At 41.0% G+C, this 18,730-nt stretch overlaps 2 pseudogenes; one reads left to right on the forward strand and one right to left on the reverse strand.

Annotated features, from left to right (window-relative positions):
• Window positions 1-899: 899 nt before the first annotated feature.
• On the forward strand, window positions 900-2,080 carry LOC115080349 (annotated as a pseudogene).
• Window positions 2,081-3,140: 1,060 nt separating this feature from the next.
• LOC115080350 lies at window positions 3,141-17,785 on the reverse strand (annotated as a pseudogene).
• Window positions 17,786-18,730: the final 945 nt, after the last annotated feature.

An 18,730-nucleotide genomic window follows, 5' to 3' on the forward strand; every position in this document is an offset into this window, starting at 1 on the left:
AACCTTGTTTTTAAGCATGTCAGTGGTATTTTGAAACTCAATCAGGAATACATAAGAGCACAATCATGTCCCAGCTCCATGAGTACTTTTGTGCACACAGGGACAGTAACTTTCAAACATGTGCGCGGGCGTCCATATATATATATATATATATATATATATATATATATATATGTGTGTGCATGGACGCGCAGCCACATATGCTAAAATCTTATATCCTGCATGCAAGTTATAAAATAGGATTAGCAGGTGTATGCATGCCCCTAATTTTAAGCATTTACATGCTCAAGTGAGGAGATTTTATAACATGCGCGTGTGAAGGAAAAGACCAATTTAACCAGTTTGTCACCAGTTTGCCCAGTCATCAAGACCACCATGTTTCTTTAGCCTGCACTCCCCCAGGTGGTGGAGTCGGGGCAGAGTTGTAACTTATGTGCATGCTTTTTCATTTTAAAGAGTAAGATGGTAACTTTCAAAGCAGCGCGCGGTGCACATGTGCGCACATTCGTCAGCCCGTGCTCAGGGACGCGGCTATTTTATAATAATCACGCATAGATGCCCACATGTTATAAAACGGCCTGGCTGCGTGCACGACTGCGCCTAATTTTAAGTGGACACGCGCCTGCGTGCATAAACTGCTCGAAATGCCCATGCACCGCCCATGCCCTGCACAGTCCAAGCCCCGCCCATGTGCATATCCGGGCAGCATTTCAAACCCACTCAGTGCATGCCCGCCTGACATATTCACCCATTCCCTAATTGATGTGCACATTGGGATTTTAAAATGCACCTTTAAGCACATAAGTTATCACGTGCACGTTATGCCTTGCTTTGGAGTAGGCGTAACTTTGCAAGGGGTTATTTGCACATGTATTCGGCCAATTATTTACCTGATAATCATGTATATCATGTGTACGCAGGTTATGAGATATGGGAGCAGATTTTTGTGCATCCATAAACACACATATCTGGGTGCATGCACATTTTTCAGCGTTATCCTCCTGTGCAAACTAAAACAGAATGACGTAAAACAAAACGAATCAAACAAAAGGAAACAATCAAAATGCCTCTGTCTTGCTGGTGGAGTTCATAGAGAGCAAAATGAACAATACAATGTTTACCTAAGGCCGGCACCAAATTTAGATATCCATGGGGCATGCACAAGGCATATCATACATGAAATCCTCTATCTATCCATGGGATTTCCACATTCTCAAAGTTAAGACCATTATGTGGCCACTGAGTTCTTGAGACGATATTGCCGAGATTCAACGTGGTTGATGTTTAAGTCTGGAAAAATGTGTGACATAGTAGGAGAGGCCCTATCCTATCCGCCTTTCAAACAAGGGAAGGCGAGACGATATATCTGAAGGTGCATTCTGCAATACTTTCAATAGCTGAGCCACATACAAGGTTGGAAATGGAGAAGAAAGAATGTCTCCAATCCAGTTTAACTGATCCATTGACGAGATCCAACTCGATCTCTCTTCCTCATAGTGCAAGCTGGTGTCATATTACCCAGCAGAATAAGGTTAGTGAAATCTATAGGGGTAGATTTTTAAAAAATGCGTGTTTGTGTACTTTTGTTGGCGCACCAGGCGCAAACAAAAGTACGCTGGATTTTATAAGATACGCGAGTAGCCGCGCGTATCTTATAAAATCCTGGATCGGCGCACGCCGGCTGCCCAAAATCGGCGCCGAGACGCAACCCGGGGGCGGTTACGGAGGGCGCGGCCATGCCCCCGGACCGCCCCAGCCGAAACCACGCCCCCGGGCCCGCCCCCAAAACGCCACGTCGATCGGCCCCGCCCCCGACAAAAAACCCCGGGACTAACGCGAGTCCCGGGCCTCTGCGTGCGCCGGCAGGCCTATGGAAAATAGGCGCGCCGGCGCACAAGGCCCTGCTCGCGTAAATCCGGGCGGATTTACGCGAGCAGGGCTTTTAAAATCCGCCCCATAGTGTATAAGGTTGCTGATAGGAGATTCTTCACATTTACTAGTTTCTTGGTCACAAACTTGTGACATAAGACCGGGAATGCAAGTAAAGTACACTTTTTTGCTGTTATCTTTTTCAGCATGAATCCCAGTGGAAGAGAATATTTACATAAACTTCCAGGTTTTGTAATGTAAGGTTTTTGACTTACATGCAAACTAGGAAGTATGGGCGTATCCCTCCCTAATGAGAGTGGGGTGTTTATTGTTACATTTCCAGGGCATTAATATATTATTGTATTTATGGGTGTATTTATATTTTAGGAAGGAGTTCTATGTATTTGATGTATTGTATTGATGTTATGTATTATTATTACAGTTATGATGTATTTGATTACTGCATTATTTTGTTTGTTGTAACCTGTCTCGAGGAAGATGGTATAGAATAACATAACATTACATAGCAAAGCATGGTTCCTTGTGTTGGATAAAAGGATACAGGGACTGCATGGTTCATAAGATTGGCACAATGATCCAGAAATTTTCATCTGTAGGGCCGGCTGGTTTATAGGATGGACATAGATATACAGCATGTCAATTCTAGCATGGAATAACTCAGGGAATGAGCACAGGACTGTTCAGCAGGACATCTCTGGGAATGTGTACACTGAAAACGTTTTTGTTCCATTTCAGAGGGTTTTCAGGGGCTCTCTCTCATTATTTGTGTTTATTTATTATGGAAAATAGTGTGTGCTATTTCCCAAAAGAAAAGAAATGGGATTTTTTTTTTGTTTCATTTGTAAATTAATTCATATCTTTGGCTACCTTTAGTGCTGAATGATTCAAGAGATTGGCACAGGGATAGAGAACCTTTCACATCTAGCACTAAACTATTTAAGAAACGGGCACAGAGTACATAGTCTATCATCTCCAGGATTAGAGAGCTCATGGGATTGTCACAATGATACAGAACCTTTCACCTTTAGGACTGGATGGGTCAGAGTGAGGACCTTGTATAAAAAAGCTTGTCATTTCTAGATCTGAATGGCTGAAGGGATTGGCAAAGAGATATGAAGTCAATATAAAAGAGACCACAAATACTGTTCTATCAAGAAGAAAAACCAAAAAAAGACTCATAGAACAGTGCAGCAAATATAACATTCAATCGCAAAGAATTTTTTATTCTATCAAAAAATAGCTTTCTTCAATTAAAAAATACTATCCTTGAATCTTTAAATCTAATCTACTACAGGTTCTTCATATGCAAGTCATATCTAAGCCATTTCTAAACATGACTATTAAAATATGTACTAATCATAACCAATTGACACAAATACATAAATGGAAAACATACAAAAGGACAAATGAAAAAAACAAAAAAAAGTGACACCCCAAACAAAACAAAGACAAATGCACAAAAAAATCATAAACACTAAAATTTAGTCCAAATCCGTCATGGCTGAGATAACCTGGGACACAGACAATCTTTAAAACCAAATGGAAGACCTGTTCAGGGACCCGAAAAAAATATTCTTGATATAGGTAAAACGATCAAAGAACCTATCTTTCAATTGTCTTGCAGCTCTATTAAAGAGTTTCTGTTCAAATATTGATGCCCGATTCCTGTTTCCACCCTTTAGATCATGGCTGTTTTCTGTATCAGCTTTCCCTCAGGGCCCCTAGCCCATTGCTTTACTCGAGAGTGAAGACATCTCTGTAGATGGCAGTTTCTAAACACAGCCACTCCATGCAGGTTACTCTGTGCAGGTTACTTCAAATTGTTCTTGGAAGCCCATAGCAATTTTGCCACTGCTGTTTGGATCAGAACCATAGCCCCAAGGAGGTTACTCCTGGCAGGACTAGATGCAATAGATTCTGTGTTCTTGTACATAATCTACTGAACTATCCAGTTCCAGAAGTGAATGGTTCTCTAGCCCTTGTGTCAATACAATAGGCCATTCAGTTCTGGAAATTTTAATTAGATTTTATTTCCCTGTTGTACTTTTTCCTCTTAAGTTCTCCTTGGTGTTCATCTCTGGCTGCAGGAGAATAATGTAACACTTTGGAAGAAAGATTAGGAAGAGTAATCCTGCACCAGAGGACAGGATGGTGAAGACCTCCACTGCGACCATGTACTTCCCTTGCGTGCTGATGTAGGCGGGAATGAAAGACAGCCAGACACTCACAAAGACCAGCATGCTGAAGGTGATAAACTTGGCTTCATTGAAGCTGTCAGGCAATGTCCTAGCCAGGAAAGCCACAATGAAGCTAATGATGGCCAGGAAGCCCATATATCCCAGCATACAATAGAAGAGAATGGTCAACCCATCATTACACTCAACGATTATCTTCCCACTTTCAGATCTGGTGTTGTTCTCAGGAAAGGAAGGATGCCTAGAAATCCAATAAGTACAGATAACTAGCTGGATGAGGGAGCAGAAAACAATGATGAGGTTAGGAATCTTTGGCCCAACCCATTTTCTGAGCTGATTACGAGGGTTGACAGCCTTGAAGGCAATGATCACCGTAACTGTTTTTGCTAATACACAAGATACACTGACAGTGAAAATGAGTCCAAAGGTGGGCTGGCGGACCATACAAGTGAGCTTCATGGGGAATCCAATAAATGTTAAGGAGCAGAGGAAGCAGAGTGAGAGGGTACAGAGGAGGAGGTAGCTGAGGCCTCGGTTATTGGCTCTGACAATCGGCGTCTCCTGGAACAGGTAGAAGATGAAAAGGATGAGGATGGTGGCCAAAGACAATATGATAGCAACAGCAGCCAAAGCTGCTCCCAAGGGTTCCTGGTAGGACAGGAACTCAATGTCTTTTGGAAGGCACTTGTCTCTATTCTCACTGGGCCATTGGTCTTCTGGGCATTTCCAACACTCGGTTGTATCTGAAAGAGAGAAATAACTCCAGTTACAAGCCGAAAATATAGATATCATTTGTCCATCTATATAATAACATCACAAGTCTTTTAAGGGGCAATTTTCAAAGGCACCTTTGAGCATAAAACACCTATTTATGCTTATTAATGTCTGTTTGAAAAGATTTCAAGTGGAGGAAAGACAGAGTATTAAAGTATGCATGCAACACCATTTCACTTAAACTATTACAAACATACTATATAGGTGTTCTGGAGGTGGATTTGGGGAGGAATCAAGATTTACATGCATATATTTTATTTCTGACAGCATGCATGTAAATCCACCTTTGCAAAATTACCCCTGCTCTGAGCTCTCCAGTAGGTATAACTTTGCATCTGTGCCACATGAGGTTCTGTGAGCACGCATTAATTTTCAAGGTCGATTTGGGTGCAGAAATCTGCTTTGAAAATTCTGGCTAAAGTCGTTGGATAAAAAGTATCCCCAGAGTTTAGCCTTGGTACAGTAAAAGAATCCCAGCCTGCAGAGATGCCCTATTATACAATAATGGACCATTGAAGCTGAGTTGTAGGAAGGAACTACTCATGGATGGGGCCTGCTCAGTAACACAGAGAAACATGGGTTTTGATGGGCAATAAAGGTTACAAACAGGCTTCATGGTGTTGATGACAAGCTAAAAAATATCTGTTCTCGCCTCATTGTAATTATGGATCTTCCATTTTTTTCCCCTTTCTTAAAAAAATTGGAACTGCAATTCCTAGCATGCAGTCGATGTAAAATGAGGGTCTAGCTAGATTGTTCACAGATTGACGGTATATAAAACATATAAATAAAAATAAATAAATGGGCAAACTTATCAATTGTGGAACTCAAATGAATCAGCCAAACTCATTCATGACAACTCCAGGATGAACTGCATCATAGCCTTGGCAAGTCAAAGCCTTGGCATGTTAGAGTCTCACATTATCTCACAGAAGGACAAGAAGTGGTTCACCTTTTTCATTGGCTATTTCTCCAGTGGAGCAAGGGACGCAGTCAAAGCAGCAGGTGGGCTGACCAAGTCTGGCAGATCTCCTGTAACCAAGAGAGCAGCTCTCACTGCAGACAGAGCGAGGGGTCTGTGAATTATAAAACGATTAAAGCATTATCATGGTCATTATCTGTTGCTAGGGCCATTTTTGAAGACAGCCAAGGGTATATGAAAATGGTGGACACAAAACAACTCCATGCCAATCAGTAAATATATGGACATGAAAATACACAGACAAATTTTTTAAAAGCTGGCTCATATACAAAGGCCTATAGACGCAAGTATAAGAACTGATCACGCACAGCTCCTAATTTAAAAGCAGCAAAGTAGGCGCATATATGTACATGTGCCAGCAACAGAACGCATGTAAAAAAGGTGTGTGAGGGGCATTCCAGGGCATGGCCGACATTTCCGAGAATCCGTTGCTATTTTAAAACCTGCCACAGTGACAGGCATCAGTCTTTTACTTGCGCATATTTACTGCTGCTCAATATCAGGTGTAAGTGATCGCAAGCATCATAAAAGTGAAAAAAATCACTGGATAGAGGGTCTGAGTGCAATGGGGGGACTTCAGGCTGAAGAGCCAGGAAGGTCTTCATGAACTGCAGGTGGACTGGGTGAACTGGTAGACTAATTGGTAAGACTGGTTATTTCATTGCCACATGCATGTTATAAAATCCCTGATTTCTAAGTATATAAGCTGATTTAAGGTAGTAAAAGCATCAAATTAACACGAGTAAAATGTACTTGTATATCCTTTGAAAGTACAATATGTAGGTATATTATTTGCGTACACTTATCGGACTAATATCCAATTTATTCAGCTATGTAGCACCATTCCAGCTACTTAGACGAACACATTTGAACTTATCCAGATAAGTAATGGCACTTATCTGGCTATATTCTTTTTTTTTTTTTTTTTATTATATTTTTATTGAACATTTTCATTTTCCATAGGATCATACACAACTCTGTCGAGAATAATCATCAATAGACAGCTCATAAAGCAATAACCATAACAGATAGTCGCTGTAAAACCTAGAATAATATCTTATTAGAAATTGAAGATTCTAGCAGGAAAAAGAAAAGAGCAGAATTACTATAGAATTCAAACAATTAAACATTGTGTACTAAACCATAAACGTCCATTCCTCCCCCCATTTATTAACTAAGGAGATAATTGGAGTTAGGAATCCAAGTACGAACGTAGTTGATCAGGAAAAATAAAGACATATCTCGTATTTTGATGTAATATTATACAACGACATGGAAAGCGAAGAATAAACTTAGCCCCTCGTTGTATGACTCTATCTCTCATCGTGAGAAACTCCCTTCTTCTTAATTGAGTACTTAAAGCTATATCAGGGAAGATTCTAATAGGATGTCCATGAAAATTAACATTTTGATATTTAAAGTATAATCTAAGGATTGAATCTCTCTGAGACATATCTATAAATTGGACAATTAAAGTAGCCCTCGTCTTAATCTCCATGTCCGATGATTTTTCTAATAATTCTGATAAATCTGTATCTTCCTTTTGATCTCCCTGATTCTGAACTTCAGTACCTGTTGGAATTACTGGATTGGAAATATAATATATCCTTGCTATTTGAGGTATTTGTGTTTCTGTATATTTCAGTACATTTATTAAATAGCTCCTAAGTAGTTCCTTGGGAGATAATAAATGAGTCTTGGGAAAATTTAGGATCCTCAAATTGACTCTTCTGATTTGGTTTTCTAGTTGTTCTATTTTATCAGCTTGTATCTTTTCTGATTTAATTAAATTAACCTGAACTTTTTCTATCTCATTAGTTTTAACTCCCAAGATATTTACTGAACCCTCTATCTGTTCTAATTTTACTTGAATTACTTTGTTATTACTCAAGCCATCCTGAACGAGTTTGGCTAATTCGTTAATGGATTTCTGCATGGAAAAAATCATGCTTCCAATTTCTTCTGTTGTAAATTTAGTAGGAGTAATTAATACTATATCCTGCTTTGCTCCTACTTGGGCTCCTTGTAACTCCTTCTCCTTAGAGGCCATGATGAGGTTGACTTCCCTCACTTGGTCTCTAAGAGACTGCAAATCTGGGTCAGCCGGCAGGCAATATAAGCTACCCACTTCCCCTTGATTGCTAGATATTAAGGAGGTCAAGTCCAATTTGGGTTCTTCGAAGATATAATCTACTCCCCCTTTCCTCGTAGGCGGCTCTGGTGTTACTGGGGCACCAGGGCTCAATGATGTTTCTAAAGTCAAAGAGCTTGGGCCCTGCTCCTGGCCCAAGTCTCTAGCGACTTGATCTCCTGGTATTACTATGGTTCTTACAAAGTGATCCGATATACGTGGTTGATTGTTAATTGAAACAGGTGTAGAAGTAGATATTTTCCCTTTTCTCTTGGTGTGTGGCATCACCAGAGAAAAACAAGACCCACAGATTTAAGGAAACATTAAAAGTACCTCTAAATTAGGATCCTTTGTTACACAATCACAAAAATTCCTGCCAGTCTCAAATGGCCGCTGAATCTGAGACAAACCAGACTTCCGACAGGCTCCAGCGAACTCCGGCGAAGCCCGGCAAAGCCACGCGCCCCTTAGGCGCGCGGCTTTGGCGACGCGCCGATGGCGATCGCGCCGTCAGGTCGCCGATAAGGGTGTCTGTAGTTGCTCCTCCCACTGACGTCAGAGCTCAGTGGGCCGGCAGGGAGACCAGGAAGTAATGAAAGTAAAGCAATTTCAGCAGTGTCAGCCGCTCCAGCACATGAAAAACGCCTTAAGCAAACACAGCAAGAAAAGTTCACAGAGCAGAGCAGCGTCTGCTGCCTCCAGCAGATGATTCAAACATCAGCTCTCCTCACCGTCAGGACGCCGATGATAAGGGCGTCTGTAGTTGCTCCTCCCACTGACGTCAGAGCTCAGTGGGCCGGCAGGGAGACCAGGAAGTAATGAAAGTAAAGCAATTTCAGCAGTGTCAGCCGCTCCAGCACATGAAAAACGCCTTAAGCAAACACAGCAAGAAAAGTTCACAGAGCAGAGCAGCGTCTGTTGCCTCCAGCAGATGATTCAAACAGCAGCCTATCTGGCTATATTCTGATTTATCCAGCTAAGTAGCAGCAGACCTACATAGCCAGATAAATCCAAAAGGTTCTACTAGTTTGTCTTATCCGGCTATGTGCTGCTACTTAGCTAGATAAATCAGCATTTACCCAGATAAGTCCGAACCTGCGTCCTCATGCTTTTTACATACGCGAGAATTTGTGCATGCACATGTACTCATATTTTATAACCTGTGCATATCTTTCTGTGCAGGTTATAAAACAGAGTTGCAATTTTCTGTGTGCCTGTATTCACACGTAAATCGACAAACAAGAGTAGTTTTGAAAGTTATCCTCACTGAGCACAAGGTTGCTATAGAATTTCATAATGTTCACGCAAACAATATACACAGGTTATAAAATATGAGTACATATGCAAGCAAATTTGGACTTAGCCAGCTGAGAAGCGGCATTTATCTGGATAAATTCTGCTTTATCGGGCTAAGTAGCTGCAAAGTCGCTACTTAGCTGGATAAGTCGAAAAAGTGCTTCTAGTCTGTCTACATCGCACTTTTCAGTTCAGACATATCCAGCTAAGGCCTAAAACAACTAAGCTGTGATGTATCTTTGTGGGAGAGGATCCCATTATCACAGGGGGTGTTGCCACAATGCTGGAACCCGTCCGCAAAAATCATTGCGGTTCTGTGGTGCTTTTTTTTTTGTCTTGCAGCCAAACATCGTTGGACAAAAGAACGTAGCTAGTGGCCCTTTAATGTGATGGTGGCCCCAAACTCAAGGGCTACTAAAAAATTACCTCAGCTCAAGAAAAGGTTGGATGGGGTCACTGCTGACCTCTAGCTCAACCCGGGACTGCCACTCAGGGCACCCCCGACTGCCCAAAAGTTTAAAAATAGTCAAAGGAGCCCATGCGGTGTTGGCCCACCAACACCACCTCTCCCCTCCTCCCCCCCCCCAAGGTAAAAGCAATCATTGGGTTCAGGGGTCTCCAAAGGCAGGTAAATAATAAATGTATGCTCCCAGCCCCCCACCACCACTCCCTTCACATTTAGCAAAAACTACATTGGTGGTTCAGGGGTCCCACCCCCTAAAGTGGTGACATTAAAAAAATGGTTTCTGAGCCCCCTGCCTGCATACTCTTAGAGGTACAGACCAAGTGGTCTTAATCTATCATCATTAACATATTAGGATGTTGATTCTGACCTGGTTATTTTGGTTCCATAAGATGGCAGTGGTGTTCAGACTGATTTCATCCCCCGGGGCTTCCCTGGCATCATATCTACCCACTTTTATTACTTCGTAGGTGTCATCCGGGTGTATCTGGATATTCATGATGTCAAAGACAGCAGGCACATCCCCATTCTCATCAAAGTAGACTTCCTCTTCGGACTCTGTTCTGAAACGCACAGCCTTCAGATAATGGAGGACCTGTGGATTTCAGTGATGAAAGAAATACATTGTTCTGAATAGGTAGATATCTCTGAAACTTTATTCTACCTTTATGGATTTCCCTAATAACAATCGCTTTGGCATTCTGGCCTGCCAGATGTCTACTTTTTCCTCTGTTAATCCTCCAACTCCCCAGGCATCCAGCTAGAGTTGCCACCTCACCCAGATGAACCCCAACTGATTGATCCAGTCCTGGTTATGCCACTTTGCCTGGAGTTGTAATTTGTTTCCAGTCTAGTTTCTAATGGAGTTGCATTCCAACTCTCTGGACCAATTATTGCAAATATCCTTCTCCGATATACCATTTCACATATCTCCTGCCTTAGTGGGTCGTGGGCTTTTATTGGAAAGATGTAAGCAGTTGGGGCTGGGTGGTCAGGTCTTAACGTGGGTGACCACTTTTTTGAATGATCGGTCAAGGGTAGTCAAGATATGAGAGGATTTCTATGAACCCTTCAGGATAAATTGTGGGGTTCCGGAGGGCTCCCCACTGTCACCGCTGTTTTTTAATTTGTTTTTACAACCATTGGGTTCCTTCATCCAGTCCCTAGGATTTAAGGTATTTATATATGCAGATCATGTACAGTTGGTGGCTACTGCAGGGAAAAACCCAGGCAAGGCAACTGGGAGAATTAATGAGGGCTTATGTCAAATTTTAAAATGGTTTGATTCTCAAAAATTGCTTTTAAATGTGGACAAAACAGAGCGGTTACTGGAGCGGGGTGATTAATGATTCATTGTATTTGAAGATTCGAAATACATTGGTGGAAAAAAGAAGTAATGTTAGAGATTTGGAGGTGCTAGTGGACGATGCATTTAATTTTCACCTCCATATTTCTTCAATCATACGACGAGTCTTCTTTAGACTCAGCCAGTTGAGTAGGACACGTCTGGTTTTGGACCTCTCAGTTTGTAGAGTCATTGTTCAAGCTTTAATTAGCTCCCTATCTGATTACTGTAATGTGCTATTGGTAGGCCTTCTTAAAAAAAAGTGTACAATGGTTGCAAGTAGTGCAAAATATGGTAGCTCAGTTGATTCATGGCTGCCCATGTAGCGTGAGTACTGCAGCACTTTTACATCAGCTACATTGGTTTTCAGTTGAGAAGTGCTTACAATTTAAGGTTGTGACTTTGATGTTTAAGGCATTAAGAGGGGGTGAAACAAAATATTTACAAGATAGCATAAGATGCTATGCTCCTAATCAGAACATATGCTTCATGAATGATGCCTTATGCCAAGTTCCATTAATTAATCAGCCTGTGCTTTGAGAAAGTCACTTAAGTTCCCTGTGTTTCAGTTCAAAGTATGCATTGAACATTCACCCCATGTATGACTTTGGGCAAGCAATTTAACTTCCCTGTGTTTCAGTTCAAATCCTGGTTTATTCATTGACCTTCTATGTGATCTTGTGATGGTCACTCAGCCTTCCTCATGTCTGCCAGTAAATCCTCTAGAAGATGTTGACCAAGTACATTTCACAAGTTTTACCAATTTATAATTTGATAATTAAATAGTAACTTAATGCTTTCTCCCCTGACTTTGGCAAGCTTTCAAGCAGTGTACCATCCGACCATCTGCTCTCATATAAATATATATTGCCAAAGCTCTAAAGTTTAAACACCACGAGGATCTTGATTGCAATTATTATTTTAAAAATACAATTATTTTCAGTACCTGCCATGGTTTAACATTATAAATACTGGTGTCTATTCCAAAAATGTCTTCTATGGATCGTTCCAAAATCATGTTGTGTAGGGCATGAGCATAAGCATGAATAGCCAGGTAAGCATGATAGGAAATGCTTAAATCATTCAGCTGAAAGATCGCTGGGTCCAGTCTTTTAAGGTCCTCTTCACCTGTGCATGGAATGATGTCTTCTCCCATCACCACATGAGTCAAGTTCTGTCCCTTCCATTGACATTGAAATGCCTTTTCCCAGAAGAGCTTGGTGAAAGTGTCCCATGGGTAAATGTGGTAGAGGAAATTAGTGAAGTGGGGGATGTCACTGGTGGAGCCAATGAACACCAAGCTGCCATTAAGCAACCTCCATGACTTCAGAGTAAACATACGAGGGTTAATGGCAAATACAGATGAGAAGATCCAGACTTTGGCAGTAATGTTCCTGAGGGAAAGGAGCTCTAGGATAGGCTTGAGGTGCACTTCAAAGCAACTGCATACAATCACCTTTGTGGAAGACTGAAGTATTACCTCTGCCACTTTCACTAACCTTTCACTGGGGTAATGATCATCAATCTTCTCTATGAAAGCCACACAGCCACCATTCTCCACCACCTCCTGCCTTATCTTCTGACTTTGCAGGCTGGCAATATCTGCATTAGAAAACAAGATCCCCACCCACTTCCAGTTGAAGTGGTGGAGCAGCTGGGCAATGGCCTGGGGCTGCATGCTGGCTGCAGGATAGGTGCGTAGGAAAGATGGGAACTGGAGCTTATCACTCAGCATTGGATGCTGCGCTGAGATGCTGATCTGAAAAGAAAGAGTTCCATCATCTTTCTTATATGTATCAACAGGGGGCTTAAAACATACTAGTGAATTTGGTGAGCAGTGGTGAGAACATTTTAAGGATTTTCATTTCATCTGCAGTCTCTCAGCCTGTCCTGGGTTTTGCCTCCTTAGATCAATGGACCATAGTTCCAGTTTCTAAGAAAAGAAGGAACTGGAACGCCATGAATGCAATGAAGGAATATCTAGGATATTGGAGACAAAATAGAATCAAGTGGTAACGCATTGTCTCTTTGACAGAAACATAGATAAATCTCATACCTGTGGAATCCTGTAAACTCCTAATATCCTGGCCATGACCTCAGACACTGAAGACTAGAGCTCTCCAATGATGCCTGCCAGAGTAAATTGAGCCTCACACTTATAATTCGGGAGTGTTCTGTTTCTTCCAGAGAGCAGCAGGAGAGTGTCCTGGAGAGCGACTACCTCTGAAAAACAGGAGTCCATGAACCAGAAACCTAGGGTGTGGTTCGGCAGCAGGTGGTGGTTCTGGTTAATTTTTTCAATGGCAAACATGATGGCCAATATGTCACGGTAATTCCGGATCTGAAATCTGTTGAGAATAAACCAATCAGCTGTCATCATATTATTTTGCCATTTACTTAACTTTTATCCTGCCTTATCCAGAAAGGCTCAAATTGGTTTACAATAAAAACCATAAAACTGTGAGAGTCTGTGGGCAGTTCTTGCCTCCCACCAGCAGGGGACCTCAGTAGGCTATGTTTACATGCTATCTAGTCCTCCAAACCCTTTGATTTGGGAGTGCTGTTGGCAGCAATGTTCTTTCAGCACTGCCACAGTTAAAAGCCTGCCTCAAATCATGTAACTTGCCTCAGCTTCTGGTCCTCTGTGTGACTCTTGTTCTAGTCTTGTGTGGCCCTAATATGTACCCTTCTGCTTTGTTTGTTACTCTCTGGACTTAGTTGTGGCCTTCTTGCTCTGTGTTTCCTGTCCTGTTTGCTTACTTGTATGTTGTCCTGATCTGTGGCCTTCCTGTCTTAGTTGTTTGGCTTGTCCTTGTTTTTGTCTACTCCAAATCTTAGCTGTGTCTCCCTGACTTTGTCTGTTTAAGTGGGCCCCTTTTTATTTTCCACTTTTGCATCAGCCCTGCCTTAGTGGGTGCCCTTTAGTACCAGCCCTTGGTTTGTGTCTCTTCCAGTTTAAATAGTGCTGGCCACCAGCACCTGATAGCTGAACTGAGGGGAAAGTGCCGGTACAGGCAGAAGCTCCTGATTCTTGTTCTGCACAAGCCAGTCTCGCCAGCGTCCAGTCTCTCTCCTGCCTTGAGTTAAAATACCAACAGTACACTGTGACACAAACAAAACACACTTCAGAAACTAAAATGTATCAAAAAATAAAACAAAATGTCAGAAATTATCTTCCATTGAATAAAACATCATAAAATGTAAAAACATATAAAACAGAAGCTTCCCAAACAGTTAATCTATACACATAAAATATTAAAGCAAAAATGTACCCAGAATAATCATTCAAATCGTACAAAACATTCTTTATAAGTTGCAATAAACTGCCCCATTTAGAATATGTTGTTTCAATAGAACACGTCCTCCTTACTAATAACCATAAAACCATTATATAGGACCCAGCATTGGCCAGAAATGTAATTGGCTTGTGGTCTTATTATAGAGGTTTCAAAATGCATAGTAGATAAGAACATAAGAAGTGCCAGGCTGGGCCAGATGAATGGATCATCAAACCCAGCATCCAGTCTCTGACAGGGGCCATGCATCACATTTACCTCTCTGACTAATAATTAGTTCAATTGATAATTGACTGCCCAGTCATTCTGTGCACACTAAGGATACATCCCTGCTGTCAGCCACAGATTTCTCTTTTTCCAGGACAGTCTTTGTGTCTTCTTCATTGGTATCCCACTATTTTGAGTAGAAAAACATACAAGATCCCCACTTATTTCCCTCTAAAATGGTAGTTTCCCTAAGTTTAACTCCAAAACTGTAATAATCTAAATAGTCAACAATACTATTGTGACCATTACCCAAATATTCATTCTCCTACAGCCTGGCAGATAGACCCAGCTACCTGTGTTGCCGCTAACACTTATTATCTATTTCAAAACTTGCAACCAGCCAGAGAGACCCAGCTGCTAGTTTGGTGCTGTCATCACAGATCAAAGTCTCATCTAAAGAGCTATCATTACTTTGGAGTCTGCCAGACAAACCCGGCCATGTGCTTGCCTGTTTCTCCTCTAGACCTTCTAATATTTCATATTAAACACTTTAGCATTCATTCTGAAGCAGGTGAGTATGCCACTGTGAACACTTACGCGACTGCCACTAAGTTTAGGATTTCTGCTCTCTCCTCTTTCAGCAAAACCCACCCAGGGAGGGAAATGTACACTTTCAGCACCCTTTCTGTGAACAGGTATTTGCTGACGCGCTGTTCCTCAGTCTACCCCTTCAGATTCTAATATCCTGCTTGAGTGATGTTAAATGTGAAATGACTGAATACTTGCTACATTAAAGGTTGATTAATAGTTTATTAACAATGTTATTCAAAATGTATCGGTTATGCATTGATTAGCAATTAGATACGGAACACTGATGTTTAACATTTAATAGCTAAACACATACTAGAATAAAGGTTAACTATTTAGGAGTTCGGGTACTAAAGAACATTGTATTAAATGCATGCATCAAAATGAGCTCATTGTGTAATGCACATTTACTAACATTGCCAATGCAGCATTTAGCACCCTCAAAAGTGACTGCCTGAAAAATAACATGATTGTGTGGCTTTTAACATGGACACCTAATTTAAATATGTAAATACTATGGTAGTGAGCTCATTGCTTATTAGCATAGCATTTACAGTGGTGTGGTAAATTTTCCTTGGCCATGTTGCCACATCAGTTGAGTTACACCTCAGCAGATGTAGTTAAATGCTAGAAGAGTAAGCAGGTCAGTGTGCTAGCATTTAACAAACGGGGAGGTAATGGCCTTCACTTCCCAACCCTTCAGCCTCCAAACCCATCCATCCTCATTTTTCTGAGAGTACTTTCTTTCCTTTTAAACAATGCGAGTACTTATGAAAATATAAAATGATGCCTGCTGTTGCCTCCCCAGACTTACCCAACCCCAGTAATGCCTCTGCACTATGCAGGTATAAGGGCTTACGTTGTGAAAAGTGCCTGTACTTCTAGCTTCATGGAGGGTGGGCAATTTTCCAAAATGCATTTATTAATTACTTTGCCTTTATAATTTACTTATTAAATTCAGAAATATGCTTCAAGTGGAATACACAAGTAAAGTGAAGGATGCAATATCATAGTAGCATAGTAACATAGTAGTGACGGCAGATAAAGACCAAAATGGTCCATCCAGTCCGCCCAGCAAGCTTCCCAAGGTAGTAACTGCCGCTCCGTGCAGGTTACCCCCAAGCTTTATTTATCAACTTGGCATATGCGTGGCCAAAATATTTTTTCGTGATCCATTTGTTTTTGACCCAAATTTAATTTTGGGAGAGCTTGCTTTTTTCGTTAACACTCATATTTATTCGTTTCTGAAATAGTGTGCTCTAAATTGCTAATAGCATATTCTATTTTCTGAAATGAATAGAAACTAAAATGTTCACAATTTTCAGGACCAATTTTAAATCATTTTGGATTTAATGAAATTAAACAAATTGGGCATTAGATTGTCATTCATTTTTAAATGAATGCACAACCCTACTATCAACCAGCAATATCTATTACAATCAAATGGTCATTCACTGAGGGTTATTCCACAGTTCAGTTAAAGCATGCCGGTGTTAATCCTTTTTTAAGAAGTCTAGCTTAGGTCATACTGATTTAACCAACTATATACAATCTCTTCACTTCCATTTCTTGTGAAAGTGATTGAATTCCTGCCTCAAAAGAGCTAAATGATTTTTTGAATGATCGTGCAATTCATGAAATTGGTTTCCATAATGGTTTACCCACCCATGTTTTAGATGCCTTAATGTAGGTACACAGTGAAAATAGTGCCAAGAGCTTTCAAGAAGTTCTTGGCACCTAATTCCTTAAATTAGGCAGCTACATCTGTGAATATCAGCCCCTCTGCTATCATATACTTGTGCATGTCTAGTGAATACTGTGTATATCTATAGTGTGGCTTTAAAAAGTATAAGTAGCAGTAGTAGTAGTAGTAGTAGTAATAGTAGTATTGGATCCCCTGCCTTGTCATTCACTGTTGTGTATATGTGAGTAGTAGTAGTAATCGTAGTATTAGCAGTAGTTTACAAGGACAGTTTTGAACTCAATATACATGGATTAATAGTGACTCATTCAGTTCAGCTAAAGGTATGTGCAATTTTCTACAACATATATATTTTTAGCCATTTTTGGCAGTGGTGGGTAATCCACATAGTAGTATATATTAGCACAAAAACACATATAGATTATACCTTCCATTACAGATGTAGCCACATAAAAAGTAGATGAAATTTGAAATATTTTACGCAAGCAAAAAAATGGATAGGCAAAGTGATCATCTGGGTATAATTCTTGAAAGAAATTCTAAATCACACCCAATGAATTATCTGGTTGTGCCAGATGTTGCCATATCTAGTGACAAAAACAACCAGACTAAAAGTCATCTGAAAATCTTCATACTAATATGCTGCTTGGCTCTGTGACCTGGTACCCAGTTTATTATCAACTAAATACCAGATCTCTTTCCTGGTTAGCAATAAAGCTAAAAACATTAATTTCCTATTTGGGATGTCTTACCCCTCACAGTGTGCTGGCTTAGGGGTCTCTCTGAAGTCACGGTTTGGGTAATCCACCCTAGTGTGAGCCAAAGCAATCACTCCAAGGACGAAGTCTCCATCCATGGTGAAAGGGGTCATCTTCTGGAGCTCCAGCTTGCATCCTGGCACTGAGGCTTTTCCCATGTTAATAGCAAGCAGCAGAAGATTCAGCCAATCAGAAGGTCTCATTTCCTTGCCCTCATTCACAAAGCCCTTGGGGTTTATTACAGGACGCACAGAAAATAAAAACATAAGGGGAAGGGAGCAAATTAAACAAATTGACGCTAAAGCAGAGAGATATCAAGCACACAAAATGAGATCTAAAGAGAAGAAAAAGGTTCAAAAAATAGGAAGAACTTAAAGTGAAGCAAGAGAGATGCGACGATAAAATAGCTATAAATAGAACCAGCTCAGAGATCAGGATCTGGAGAAGAAAGTCCCAGGAATGAAGAAGAGGAAGGTTAAATAAACATAGTTGGGGAGAAGTGAAGAGGATTCGAAGAGAGTTCTCACTTGTGAACAACTCTGCAACGCATCTGAGTTGAGAGGCACTGAGTTTATATCTTCTCTGCCTGGGGGTTGTTTCACTGACCCTGCAGTGGCGCAGTGACAATTATACAAGGTGGTACTCAGGTGCATCCCCTACCCTCATTACGTGATGAGTAGGTGCGTGATTATATTAACGAGTCCTGGTAATAATCAGAGCCTGACGGGTCCTCTGGGACATATGGGAGGAAACACACAATTTTTCTAATTTCAGATTCTTTATTTTTTTTTCCTATCATTTTACAAATAGGCAGATGAACTCTTTGTGTTCATAAGGAATACGTCCCCCACTGACATTTCGTGGCGTTGGCGCAGAATTATGACATATATGAATATTTTTTCATTTTAAAGAGACTGGACTAGGGTGCCACATGCTTTGGAGAAGGCATAACCTTGGGCCCTTTGAAAATACTCGGTATTGTCAGCATGTACCATGTACGTGCCAGTCTCCACCACTCTCTGGGCTGCGATAGAATTACTCTGAATATGGACAACTGGGAAGGAACCTCTTGGAATGGCGTGTCTAGGAACCAAGCTCAGCAA

This window comes from Rhinatrema bivittatum, chromosome 19 (assembly GCF_901001135.1).
Source record: "Rhinatrema bivittatum chromosome 19, aRhiBiv1.1, whole genome shotgun sequence".
Taxonomy (NCBI): Eukaryota; Metazoa; Chordata; class Amphibia; order Gymnophiona; family Rhinatrematidae; genus Rhinatrema; species Rhinatrema bivittatum.